Here is a 14,903-nt window from a genome sequence, read left to right on the forward strand (position 1 = left end):
ACCCTCTGTTCTACATTCGCCCTCTTTGGTGGCACAGCTGCTCTCAGTGGTGAACCAGACAAGGCAGCCTCGCTGTTCATCTCCTGATGCATTCTCGTCAGCCCAGGTTTGGACTTGGAGGGCATAGGCATTTCACCTGGTTGGTAAGTCCTAGAACTTCCCAATCCAGGCTCATTTGCCAAGTCACTGCCTGAGAGAGCCCCGTTTCTCCACCTCATCACTCTCATGTTCGGGCGGTCTAGTACTCCCCTCTCTCCATATGCTGCCATCAACAGGACTTCCGTGGGGCGGTCCCCACGGTTGTCATGCCCCAAGATGTTGATCAGGGCGGTCAGCAACATGACTACCTCTGGGTCCTCCAGAGCAAAGTCTCGATCCATTAGCCGACGATAGATCGCATCTATCATCGGTCCTACATAAGCCTCTGCCAGGTCCATCAATTCATCCAAGTTGAAATTATCCATTCTGTTCATCAAGTTCGATTCGGTTTGATTCAAATGTTTGACTCAAGTGAGTAATTAAACGATCAATCAGGATCTAGAAAAAGCTTCGAACGAACATCACACTTGTCAGTTTTGCCTCTCGTTAAAATTCATTTAAAAACAGTCAGATAAAAAGATTCTGTTCCTAAAATTAATTAGTATCAATCGGTCTCTAAAACTTGGAATTCGACCTAAGATTGGACAGTCCAAACTTTGGATCTATTCCTAAGATCGTCATTCAGTTGTTCATGGTCACTAACCCCTTCTTACCCACGATCTTAATAACATAACACATAAGATAACATAACACACATATCACACATATCACACACTACACACAACTTAGTCTTTAGCCTAACACACTCTTGCACGTCACTCAGCCTATACTTAAGTAATATTTCTTATGTAAATATACTTGTATATTAGTATCAGAGAATATCACGTGTACAAGCGCGTACAATTCCCGAGGATGTAGTCGTCCTCTGTTCGGGTCGTACACTGGAAGCGAAAGCTCCTTCACGTCCATTTCCACGAGGAAGTCCCTCAACCTCGTCAAGGGCAAGACTAGGTTCTCTGGGTCCACGTGCTGCATATGTATTTTCCCGGTATCTGTGACGCCGCCGGAGGTAAGGCCGCTACGCCCCCTATCCCTGGTCTTTGTTTCCAAAGGAATTCCATGTTTTTGTATTCTCTCTTAAAATCTGCCGCTAACGCTGTCCTAAAACTCATGTCTGCTGTGATTGATATCGCACATGTTCTATTTGTGAGTATGAAATCACTGTCTGTTAGTATTATGTTACTTGAATATTCATTTGGTAAGTTAAAATATGACTCAACTACCCTCCCTATGTCAGGTTTCTTAGGTTCTTCGCCTGTTTCTGCTTCTAAATCTCCTGTCTTTCTTGCTATTCTTAATTTTTTTATTATCAAGTTTTCAGTGTGGGTAAGTCCTACCCCCACGCCCCGGACAAAAATATCCATCGACGTCCCCGTCGATCGCATACCGGGTATCAAGTCGAGGTTAGAAGCTGGAATGAGTAATTGTCCTTCCTGGGCAGCCCAGGAAGGATCATCTCGTTCGGTCTTGATGTATTTCATGCTTTCACGATCTACGTCTTGAATCGTGACGCTGGTCTCCTCTGGGTCCGACGTCATTTCGTTGAGCCATTCTAAGACACGCAGGTTCGTCAAGTCTTGTTCATATGACTGCTGTTGCTCGTCGTCGAATTCTACCTCGGGTTTCGACCGGTTGTCGACCCACTCATCGTCGTGATTATCGACTATGTCAATGTCTTGTGACACAGTTATTTCTTCTAGACCCACTACTTCCTCCACTATCTTCTTCAGATCTATCCTATCCACTACAAAGTCGTCACCGATAGGAATATATTTCTTTCTGGGTCTCTACCCCGTCACTCTGACGAGTCTGCATCGTGAACGGAAGATCCGGTTCCAAATTCTTGGGAACCTCTATCTGTTCGGGATTCTGCCAATCCTCCTCTGCGTAGGGTAAGGTTTCATCGTCCGCTTCGATCACCTCGTTTGGATCCAGGTCCAGCGGTGTATCCGTTCCTTCCTCCACGACTTCGTTCCCATCGTTCTTCTCCCTAGTGCCCTTTTCGTTGACCTCACAATTAGGATCCATCATTAGATAATCCCCTTCCTCCCTGCAGGTTTACACAAGTCTTCTGTCGATGGATTATGTGGCTTAATGTTTTCGTAATGAGCGGCTCGGCCAGTACTCAGTCTGTAAAAGCGCCCCTCCTGATGCACTTCCGTAATCATGAAGGGTCCCATCCACTTTTTAGGAGCTTTTTTGTCCCTTTCGGTGGTATAACGTTCTGAAATACCCATACGTAGTCTCCCACCGAGTAGGCTTTTGCACCAGCTGCTTTCTTGTCCAGTTTTTTCCTCTGCCTTGCCTTTGCTTGCTGAGTATTTCGTCTACACAAATCGTTCAACTCCTGTTGACGTCTGATCACATCCCTCACGTAAACCTGTGGAGACGTTTCTTTCCCTCATATTCTGGGTAGAAAAAAGTTAAGGGTAAAGACTTTTCATGTCCAGTTCACGTTTTATTCTGTCTTTCCACTAAGCCATTCGTCTGAGGGTGGTATGTCGTGGAGTGAGCTTGAGCATCCTGTGAGCGTCTCATATGCTCTTTCGTAAGCTCTCCTACGAAAGCTGTTCCATTATCCGATTGAAACGTCATCGGAAAACCATGTCTCGCTATCCACGTATTGATCAGGTGGTCGCATGTCTCTTCCGCCGAGGCAGTTATGCAGGGCACGGCCTCTGCATACTTCGTAAAATGATCTATCATGACCAACACCTGATTATAACCACTGTCTGTCATGCATATCTTTTGGTGATCTATCTGCACCACCTCGTTGAATTCAGACGACTCGATCGATTGTAAAGGAAATCGCAACTTTCTTGGATCCTTGACCTGTTGGCATGACAGACATGCTGTTACCCACTTCTCGCATGCCTTTTTCATTCCAGGCCAGTCAAAGCGCTTCAGGATTCTCTGATACACTTTATCGATCCCTTGATGGCCCATTTGATCATGCGACCTGAATAATAGTTCTGTCTGATAGAGTTGCGGCAACACTATCGCATTATACTTGTGTAGGACTCTGTCTTCTTCTCTTCTTTTGCAAGCCACTATCCCGTCCTTGTTCAAATATAACCTCCCTTCCTTCTGCATGAAGTACTGTCTCAGGATACGATAACTATCTTCCTCGAGGTCCCCTTTATCCGGAGAACCATTCTCGATCCACCTTTTCAGGTTGCTTGTCTTGCGATCATTTCTCTGCGCCCTGAGAAGATCCGAGAGTCTGTATCTCGCCTTCAAGTACGTCTTCATAACCCTCATCTGACTATTCAGCTCATTGGGCTGGTGTGTGTCTTCTTCCATCTTAACGCACCAAATCATCGCCAGCGGCTGTGTTTCTTGCTTGAACGGCTGAAGATCAGTCCTGACTACCTCTTTCTGTGGCAACAGTCTTATCGAACGTTTCGATACCGCTATTGTCTCCATATCATCCGCTGCGTTGTCGAAGATTCTTTCGCTTGGTATAAAGTAGCGATCACAGTCAGGATCCTGGTACACCTCTCTGTCCAGATCCCTTGCACGAGTTTCCACTAGTATTGTGTGGATCGCTAGTTCAAACAGTTCTGATCCCGAGCTCGAGTTCCTGTCTGAATAGGTGTCAATTCCTGAGATTCGGGAATTTTCATTTATTGACGAGGTTGTGATGGAGTTGGCACGCTCCTCTAGATCATGTCTGTGCCTTCTTTGCATCCATCTGAACTCCCCGGAAAAAACCTTGCTCCCCAGGTCCTGTCTCTCATCAGGAACTTTTTCATCTATCTCAGACTCCCGGGACAAACTTTCTTGTCCCGGGTGTCGATCTTGAACTCGCCGGTTTTTCTCATCGTTCGTCTCCCCAGACAAACAATCTTGCAGCAGGTTTTGTTCTACCTTTTCACCTTCTTCATCCTGGTCCACAAAGATAACGGTTTTCCTTCGCGTACTGCTCCCCTGTTCTTTCCGTCCGTAAGAAGTACTGGTTAAAATCTCGTGTGGTATTGAGGATACTAGTTGCTGAACTATTGTCCTACAATGTCTCTCGTTCTCTTCGTGTTGCCGTCTGGACGGCATGATCTTCACCTTCTCCCTAACTGTTAGCGATGCCACTGCTGCTGTCCACTCGGGGTCATCTCTGGTCACTTCTCTTTCTAACAATCCACCCAGCATCCGCATCACTTGCGGTGTGACCTGCACCGTTTTATCCAATAAAGAGAGGCTGTTTATGTTCATGCGAGAGAGTTCTTGCTGGACCAGATTCGAGCGCAGCAACAGATCCAAGGGGACTGGGTCCTCTTTGGATAGGATCTTTATCTCGGCTGCTTTCTCTACAGGTAACTCAGGGTGTCCTGGTATTGGATGTCCAGACTTATCTAACCATCTCGTTAAGGGAAGCGCTTGATAAGTTTCTTTGTCCAGAAACGAGAATCCCTCCTTTATCTCTGCTTGATTGGCTTGCTTTTGCTCCAGTCTTTCATAGAACTCAGTTTTCTTGCTGAGGTTGTCAGCATTCTGGTGTTTATCACGCATCCTGTGTTCAATTATCATATGGTAGCCATCCAATCTTACTATCCATCTGCCAATATAACTCTGATCCATCGAGTAGGTCTTCAACCAGGATAACGCTCTGTTGTCTGCGCGTAACTTAAAGGGAGCGCTCCCCAAGTATGCGCGGTATTTTTCTACAAATGTAACCACTGCAAACATTTCTGCTTTAGGTGCGCCATATTTCATCTCTGTGTCACTCAAGACCTTGCTGCCGTATGCAATGGGACGGAGAACCGTTCTTCCATTCCATTCTTGCTCCTGATGCAATATTCCTGAGATGGCTACAACTGATGCGTCTGTGTCAAGAACATACATGCCCTTTTCTGTAGGCATGCCTAGCACTGGCGTTTCGCACAGTTCCCGCTTTATGTTCTCGAAGGCAACTTGTGCTTCATCGTTCCATTCGAACTTTTTCTCTTTGTTGCACATCAGCTTCTGCATCGGATACACCTTGTCCGCATATCCTTTTATGAACTCCCGGTAGTAATTGGCAAACCCTAGGAAGCTCAGGAGCTCTGTGTCCGTTCTGGGAGCCTTCCATGTCAACACTGCTTCTACTGCTTCCGGGTCCGGCCTCACACCATGCCTGTCCACCATTCTTCCCAGGTACTTGATTGAATCCCTAAGGATTTCACATTTTGATGGTTTGCATTTCAGGCCAGCTCTTTTCATACATCCAAAAACCTCTTCGAGCCGATCAATATGGCCTTCCAGGGTTGGTGTCGCTATGACTACGTCATCCACGTAACACATCACGAGGTTCCTGTACTTCTTGGTCACTCTGGTCAAAGCCTGAGCCATCGGTCTTTGAAAAGTGGCCGTTGCATTGCACAAGCCGAAGGGCATCCTCTTCCACTGGTACAATCCCAATTCGCATGCGAATCCGGTTTTCTCTCTATCCTTCTTCCGCAGAGGGACCTGCCAGAAGGCAGAACCCAAATCCAATGTGCTGAAGAACTTGGAATCACCAAGCTTAGAGAGGCTCTCGTCTATTCGCGGTATCGGGTACGCATCTTTTATCGTCACCGCGTTCAAATAGCGAAAGTCTCAACAAAATCTTAGCTGCCCCCTTTCTTTTTTACCATTACCAACCCGCAAGCCCACGGCGATTTCGAGGGTTCTATCATGTCGTATTCGAGCAGCATTTCGATTTCCGCTCGGCACGCTTCCGACTTGTGTGGCGTCATTCGTCTTGCGCCTTCTCTGTGCGGAACGGCACCTTCTTCCAGTTCAATTTCGTGTTCGACGAAGTTACAGCAACCGATATCCGCTTTATGTTTTGAAAATACATCTGCGTTCCGATTTAAAACGTCCCGCATTTTTTCGAAATCTCCCTCACCTATTTTCCCTTTTAAATGTTCTATCTCTGGCAAAACCGGTTCGTCAGATTCTAGTTCGTATGACGAGGGGCGTTCCGGAAAATTCGAGCAGCTCGATAAGCCGTCGTCCGTTTCGGATTTCATTGGAAACAATTTATGAATAGATTTTAATTCATTAATCCTCTTTAAAATTTTATCTTTGTTGGCATGATAGGGACAGTCTTTCACATTATGTTTCTTCAAGTTTTGTGTCTCCTCATAGTCGGTCCTCATCGGCAAAGCGTAACTAAGCTTCTTTCCACGCTGGATTGAAACCGTGGTGTCCAGTGTGTTCAATAACACACTGACACACAGTCCGTTTCGCGTTACCGAGAAGCTCCGGCCTAAAATCACCGAACTCTGACTATTTGGATTCGGTACTAAGCAAACCTGTTTACTATCACTTAGCGAATTCAAATTTCTCATCCTAAAAATTGCCACCACAGCTTGTCCTGGCTGTAGTTCTACTTTTCTATCTAAAAAAATTGGCACCTTGTTTTCGTCTGTTATTATCCTATTAATTGGTTTCTTAACATACTTCCGGTCCGGGTTTTTAATCCGTATCAGACCGTTGTCAAGTCAATCATCACGTCAAAATTCCTGACAAAATCTCTGCCCAAGATGAATTGGTCGGCGTCTTCTAATTCTCTACTACCATAGATCTCGTCCTCCCATGTGGAGAACTGTTATCGGCGTTCTTCCGGCTACATAAATCGCTCCTCGATTGGCGGCGGCCAGTCGGAGATTCGTTGGAACTAGATCTTCCCTCGTGAAGCCCATTCTTTCCCAAGTTTTTATTGGCATCACACTCACTAACGCTCCTGTGTCCAGAAGCCCTGTGACTCAGATTTTCGTTCCGTTGGTGTCGAGCAGATGTGTGTTCACATCTGCTTCATACCCAATGTGTACTGCATCTTGTTCCATCATGGCGTCATGGCCTATCTTGCGGACTTTGAGTTCCTCCTCGCCCAAATAGATCTGCCCTATCTGGTCACTGTCTGTTGTTACATAAGTCCTAGTGTAGATACTGATCCCATCCACGCTCAGCATCACTTGATACGGCCCATAGACCTCCAGGTAGCGTCCATGAAGTTTCTTTGTGCGAGGGCCACCTGTTGTTAGTAGTGCTCGCACAGCTCTCGACCCAGTGCGTGGCTCCACCTGCCTCAGATAATCTGCATATGTGTCCGAATGCATCAAAGTGAACTCGGATGGTTCACTCAGATTTCTGATTAGCTGATGTTCAGCCACTGAGATTATCGACTGTATCTTGCTTCCTTGTGGCACCATGCCGAACCTCTGACCGGAGATCACATTAAGTTTCATGCTCAAACTGCTTGGTGCTTTAGTCTCCTCGACCTCCGTTGCTTCGAAGGTATTCAGTTGCTCTTGTAGTTTCTCATTCTCCAGTTCGAGTTTCACTTTTTGTTCGATCTCTTTCGTCACCAGTTCCTGCTGCACTCTATTTAGAGCATCCCTCGCGGCTGCCCTATAATCAATCTTGAAGACATCGGCCGCAGTGACTGGTTCTGGTTCACGTGTCTCTTCAGTTACCGCTTGCATTTTCTTCGTCGCCAGCTCTTGCGGTTTGTTTTTTCTGCGCGCCTCCGCTTCACTCAACAGGCGAGCCTTGCTGGCTTTCACTCCTGATAAAACTTCCTTATGTCTTGGATGCTTGATGTCTGCCAGTGCGTCCTAGAATTGCGGACAATCTGATTTAAAGTGACCTTCCAAGTTGCAAAAGAAACACCTCTGGCCGAATTTTGCAATTAATCCTCTCATGAAATCCTCATGGTCCAATTCTGACGCATCTTCGTCCTCGAGGCTAAAGCCTATTGCTTTCATGCCCTATTTGTAAGTTGGGCATGCTGACACATGATGGTCCGTTGAACTGCAATTGGCACAAGAGCGTCTCTTGTCCATATCATCCCTCGGTTTGTACCAGTTGTTCCCTTGGTTTGCTGGCCCATTGTTAAAATTGCCATAATTGTTCTTATAATAACCAGATCTCGAAAGAGGTTTCAATAAAAGATATTCTTTTGACTTGAGCCTCAACTCCTCTGGTGTTGGCGCATTGGTTGATAGTGGTGTGTAATGCGTTGCTAGCATTATTCGAAGTTCATCATTCTTCACACGATCGATGAATTTTGAGGCTACTGCCAGGTTCATCCTTCGGTTCGACTCATCCGGTTGGCTGCGTCTTCTCAGCATTTCCAAGTCATCTAGAAACTTGTCTATCGTTTCATCTTCTCGTTGCCTCCGTTTCTCGAAGCGCATCATTGCTTGGTGCCCCTGAACCCCCGATCCAAAACGGTTCAACAAGATTTCGAAGATTTTCTCGGCTCTGTCACGCTGATATTGCTTCTTGGCCATGACACAGTTCAGTGCTGTCCCTTTCAAGTTACTGGTGAGCGCACTGCATTCATGTCTTTCCGACAAGTCCTCTTCCTCGAAATGCAGTTTCATTACCTCTATCCAGGTATCAATACAGCCATCAGAATCGTCTTTATAGTATCTTGATTTCTTAAAAACTCTTCTGGACTTCTCACTGCGTTCATTGGTTCTGGATAACCTTGTAAGGAATGTCTCCAAAGACCTGTTTAGGGGTTCAAAGGCTGTGGCAATTGCCGTAGCATCCCTTGAGTGTCCCGCCTGAGTGTCCTCAACCTTGTCAAAGGCTCTGTATTCGGGGCATCCCTGCAATCCCAATCGCCGTGAGTGTTTCCCCCTTGGCCCACATGACTCCTCCTGGGCTCGCATGTCTCCTGTTACCGGAATCACTTCTCCCAGTCGCATGTGTGCCTTGCGTTGGTCGTTCGTTAGAGGTCTGTCTGTTCCCCGTTGAACTTGCTCTACTGTTCGGGCCCCATGTTCTATTATCCCTTGTGGCATAGCCTGATGAACTGCCCCTACCTCTAGTGGGTCCATATGTCCTCCTCCTTTGATGGTCATTGAAGTTCACCTTCGGCTCCCTGCTGGGACCTCCCGAGTTCGGTTCCCCTTCTTTTGGTTCACTCTTGCTGCCTAGTAGCCCGTCCAACCTATCCATGATAGCCTGAGTTCGCCTCTCCATCATCGCGTCTATCTTTGTGTCAAGAGTCCCAAGAGACTGCTCTTGCTGAATTCTTAACTTCTCCATGTCGTCTGTTAAGCGTATTTCTCTCTGTTCCGCTTCTCTTGTCATTCGCGACAAGTTCTTCGCCATGTGCTCGTTCGTTCTTTCTTTCAAGCGTTTTTCGCTCCTACCAACATCTTGTCTATTGCGGTTTATTTCTTCCCGCAGACTTTCTCTTTCAGTGTGAACTGCTCTTTCTAGTTCACTCATTCTTATGGACATCTGTTCATTTTGTTCTCCTATACTATCCACTATGTTGTTCAAGACTTCTTCTAGTGCTGCCCCGTTATCCACGAGTGGCGGTGTAACCCTGTCGGTCCCAGGTAGCTTCGTGCTAGTCGAGATTCGGGCCTTGACTCTCTGCCTCGACGTCTTTTCATTATCCACTTCAGGATCCGCCAATGCGTTGCCTAGCCCTTTGTTACTACTCTCCCCAGTTCGCGGCTCTAAATTTGTCATAATCGCGAAGCCTCTCGACTGGCCCGGTGTGTTTACCTCTTTGCTTATCGTTTTCACCACACCAAATTTGTCCATGGTTCCAGTTTCTCTTTCGACGTATGCCTCATTCTCCTGGGTCGAACTATTGAGGCTGACTTGAGACCCAAAGTCCACTTGCTGTTCTTCGTCCTCCTCCTCCTCCTGGGATTCACCTTCATTTCCTGTGCCTACTCCCATGGTGAATGGAAAGATGTTTCCTAAGGTGTTCCTCATTCTTTCTGAGAACGATGAGGACGTTGTTTGTTTCTCAGTCCCGCCTGCCATCATGGTGTTGTCTTTTGGAGATCTTCTAGTTGCCACTATTTCAGTTGAAATGTCGGACAGTTCCGACATCTCCTCTCGATCCAATGTCCCGGTGGAAGTGGCAAAATCATGGCCTTGTTCTACCGGAGTAGATTCACTCGCCAGCCTTCTGCCTCTACCTTCCAGTCCATGTACTTCCTGGTTGTCATTCTTGGCCTGGTCCGTGTTGACCTCCACTTCTATCATTTTTTTTCTCTCTTCTGAGGTCTTCTGACTCCTCGTTTCAACCATTCTGCCTGAAACCGTCTCCCCTTTGTCGGTCCGGGCTCGTTTGATCCGATCCACAAAAGGGTCGGTCATTGTTTTTCTTTGCTTTTTAGGTATGAATTTCCTAGAGCTATCACCTCGCTTAGGTATCCTTGACTTGTCTAGACTCATTCTCAATTTGTCACTTCTTAATGCCTCTACACTCAATTCGATTGCTAGTGACCTTATAGTTTGACTACCAATAATAATGACACAACACAATAAATTTCACAAGATTCTATTAAATAGTGACCACGAATCCCTGTATGTTATCAGAGTACAGTTTGCATATAATTTATTCACACTAACCGATTATCGGTCGTAAGATTTGAGAACTAGCACAATATGATGTTATCAGTCAATTTAAAAGATAGTGTACTCACTACCTAATCAAGCACAAATTATGTTGATTTAAAATAAAAAGCAAAAAATATATGTATAATGACAGAATATGAATACCTCTATAAAAAAACGTATGTGTATTGTACTTTTAGTCGGTCGCAGAACAATAGTCGAACTTGTCTTTTAAAGAAAAAGCTTTCCCTGCTTGGTGCTGCACCAAACAGACAAAACTTTGAAGGCAGTACTTTTCTCAAGTGGGCGTCTATTGCACCCACCGAGTACTGTGTTACCTATCTGCCTTCGGACTGCCCGAGCTAGACCTATTAAAATCCTCAGGGCAGTCACTTTTCACAAAAAAGTATTGGGTTTCAATCCACACCAATGAATTACGCTCTTTTTAGTTTAGACTTAGTGTCGCGAATATCCGAGTTCGGACCTGTTTTATTTCGGTCTAGTTTTTATTGAGAGGCAAGTTACCAGTGCAGTCACTGATTCCTAGCTTGTCTGCTAATAACCTAATACCTCTCACTGTAGTCTTTCTTCTGTTTACCTAAGTCCTTTAACAAAATAATACCCCTCCGGATTGGCAAAAATAGGACCCTTCCGGACTGGCAAAATTGAGACCCCTCCGGGTTGGCAAAATTTAGACCCCTCCGGGTTGGAACCCCTCTGAGTTAGCAAATATAAGATCCCTCCGGATTGGGACCCCTCTGAGTAAGCAAATATAGGACCCCTCCGGATTCGGAACCCTCCGAATTTGGAAAAAAAAATTTGACCCCTCCGAATTGGGAGCCCTCTGGTTTTGTAAAAGTAGCTTTTCGGAGATTTCCTTCTTTCACCCTATACCCCTCCGGATACGTTCCCCGATGCTATTTTGCTTTTTCAAATAACTAGGAAGGGTATGTAATGCTTTCCTAGACCCTTCCGGATTGAAGTTAAGCCTCTTATTTGACAATTCACGCTAACGGTGAAGGGTCTTATCGCTACCCTAACTTCGGCTCGATTAAGGTTTTCTTGTGCCTTTAGCCTTCCCTTTTCGTCTAGAACAGCCTAAAGTTACTCTATTCAACCGCTATTACCTTTTGGTAGGGGTGTAAGGGCTTTCCTAAAAAAATTTATAAAACGTAACCTCCCAAATTGGTGAATTTGCTAAAAACAATCTCAAAAACTTTTCACGCTTACTTATCCGAAAAACTTTTATCCCTATCAGTAAGCTCGGCTAATTTTTGATCTATTGGTACCAAGATCAACTGGATATGCCCAGTAGTTCCAAAGTTATTAACCAAAACGTCTTTTTTCTAAAGTCAAGAAATTTCTCTCTAATAGGTTCCGCTTAACTTTTTCCGCAATTCTGTTCTTTTCGACCTGAAAATTATTGATCCGAGCTTAGAAGGCCTATACTCTTCTAGTTCAATGCAAAAAACCCGATCTAAAACGTTTTAGTTGAAAAATTTTGCGAAAAACTATGCTACCTAGACCCCTCCGGATTGATGAATCCACCAAATCAAACACGTTAAGTTCGATTTCTCTGCAACCCGGAAGGCTTTCGGGTGGCGGATTTTAAAACTCGTAGATTCAATAGTGGACGTTGTCCGAACATTTATTTTTACTGTTCGAACTCAAAAATTTCAAAAAATTTTCTCAATTAATAGTGTTCCGTTTTCTCAAAAATCACGAAAATTCGGTTTTTGGTTCCAAAATAGTTCCAACCACTTCCGAACTAAACTTAACCGGTTTTATCTATTATAGTAGTGCAGTTACGGTGAAACACACTAATTTAGCGCTTTTTTACGTTCCAAAAAATATCGATATCTCAAAAAATCGCGATTTGTGGGGGGATCAAAATATCGCTATTTTGACCCTAAAAACCGGTCTGCTTTCTGTGTTTTTCACTGAAAAACGGTATAGGAATATTAATATAGGCTATATAAGTAATAATATTAGTAATACTATACCCCTCCGGGTTTGTTTAATATCCGAATTAAGGTGCTTAACTCGGATATTCGCAGTTCGGTGAAGGGTCACTACAGTGCAGCACTGTCGAGCCCCCCACAGATTCCTATCTTAATTTTTTGTACCAAAAGGGATACAAAACTTGTTAACGATACCCAACAGTCGATTGTTGTTGTCGTTGAGCCCCTTCTTGTTGCTCCTTGCACTGCTTGCCGGATCAGTCTTCTCCCAAGACCCTTCCGAATTGAGAGCAAATCAGCTGACCCTTCCGGATTGAGCGCAATTTATCATTAATGTGCTTAAATGCTCAAATAACCCTACAGTACAAGCCTCACAAACAGGCTACAAAATTGATCGTAACAATCCTGACTGATATAAATGCCTGTAACAACAATATATCTATCAACAACAAACGGGGGGGGACGGATCACATCTTGTCTGGGGGGATGATTTCTACTGATTTTTTACTTTTTACTGTTTTTGGTTTTTTCAGTTATTTTTTTTTGTGTTTTTTGTTTTTCTTGGGTACTATACTACTTTTGTTTGGTTTTATATATATCTTTAAGTGTTTTGGGTCACGGACTACTCAGGATATGACGGGATCGCGAATCCCCCCACCCTTCCTGGTTCGTGAATTTTCGGTCTTAACTAGGTTAAAAAGCTATTCACGGTAATCCGGAAGGCTTCCGCGTTCCGAACTACCCTTCCGCCCCGCCCTTTTAGGCCTATTAAGGGCGTTAATGTGAGCATCCGCTCGGCGCGGAGTGCTCGTTAACGGTTCTGCCGGTCATGATGCTAAAAAAGAATAACACCCAGGAGCGCCATAAAAACATCTATGTAACATTCGCCCGGAAGATACATATCGACGGAAAATAAAACTAAGTCCTAAGATGACTGGCCAACGTCTAAACAGAGCTTTACATGCTTTCAACCGTCTCTACCGAGCCAGTACTTTCGGTGTTCTTTCTGACATCGAGTCGACAAAAACGTTACTGCTTTCAGCTTCGGTCAAAACACTCAAATTAACTAGATTACAAGCAGAAATAGTGAGCTCATGGCTGGGTCTCAGTATCCCCAGACCACGAGGTCACTCCTAAAATCAGGGCTACTACTATTTATTGAACTATTATTACTTTTTTTCAGTAGATAAAAATCATCATCTCCATCGAAGATGGATTAACCCTTTACCCAAACTCCTAGCTTCTCATCTTAGTAGAATGAATTCAGATGTTAATTAAATTCAACTCAGGACATGACAGGGAAGTTAAAAGTTTTTATAAGGTAATAAAAGTTCCAGTCCCGAGACCCTTCCGGATTCCTGAATCCGGGGAAATAAGGCCTTTATCTTCCTTCCGGAAGGCTGTCTTCCACCCTTCACCGTTGTTCGCAACGGCCTTGCAACTATTGTAGCGACACAATAGTTGCAACTCGAAACGGTCTCTGCTACTTCTGCAATCTGTTGTTGTTTTTCAATCACAATTCTCGTTGTTATCGCTATCGCAACTAATGTTGTTGTGTTTTTCTCCGGTTTTCTCATCAAAATGGCCGTTTTTGACGTTTCCTAGAATTGTTACGTCATCAAATCGAATTTTTAAAATTTAGGAATTTCCGCATCCTTCAGCCTTCACGATTAGTCCAATCGTTCGAATAACGCTCTTATTCCTTCAAAATCGCCAATTCATTTGGTTCGCTGCTCAAATTTCGAATCTGCTGAATCTGCTTTTTGGTGCTTTCTGGTCGAATCGGTCAGCATTAAATGCATCGTCGTAACCATCATTTAAAAACACCGGCTCAAAATCCATATTACAAGTACAAATTTATAACCACATCAAATGGAATTAACGTGGAGAAAACTCCCGGGGGCAGCGGGGCAGATGGGAATGTATCCAATCATCGGTGGTGGATCAGTTCATTGACAAAAAGCGGATCCGGGTCGCTTTTGAACGCCTCAATAATAGCTGCAGCTTTTCCCATTTGCACTGCTACTCCAAACGTTGTCTTAGATGTTCAGTTGCTCTCTTCTCTCCTGTGGCAAGAAATATCCGTCTACCCAAATCGTTTACAAAATCGAGGGTGCTAGGGCCGAGTCCACCTAATGTCTCTACTGCAACTGGCTGGAAGAAGTGTGCCTGTGCTATGGCCGAGTATTTACTGACTTTTCGAGACTCGGCAAAATCAGCGACACATGGACCAGGAGTAGCTGCTTGGGTGGAACATGAGGCGGCTAGGCGATGCACGCAGGTGAAATCCCACGCCATGGAGCGACCTAAGCGCCAGGGCATCAGGGTAACGCCGTCTGGCCTTTTGTTGTCGTCTCGGAACATACCTGCTGGTTCCAATCCTGCTGGAGTATGAGCACTCTGCAGGGCTTTGTGGATAATCTCGTTGACGAGTTTGTGCCTAGCATGGCGACTCCGACTGCGAAGACAGACGAACGCGTGTGACACGTCCGCTTCAACCTTGGC

This window comes from Symsagittifera roscoffensis, chromosome 4, assembly GCF_963678635.1.
Source record: "Symsagittifera roscoffensis chromosome 4, txSymRosc1.1, whole genome shotgun sequence".
Classification (NCBI taxonomy): domain Eukaryota; kingdom Metazoa; phylum Xenacoelomorpha; order Acoela; family Convolutidae; genus Symsagittifera; species Symsagittifera roscoffensis.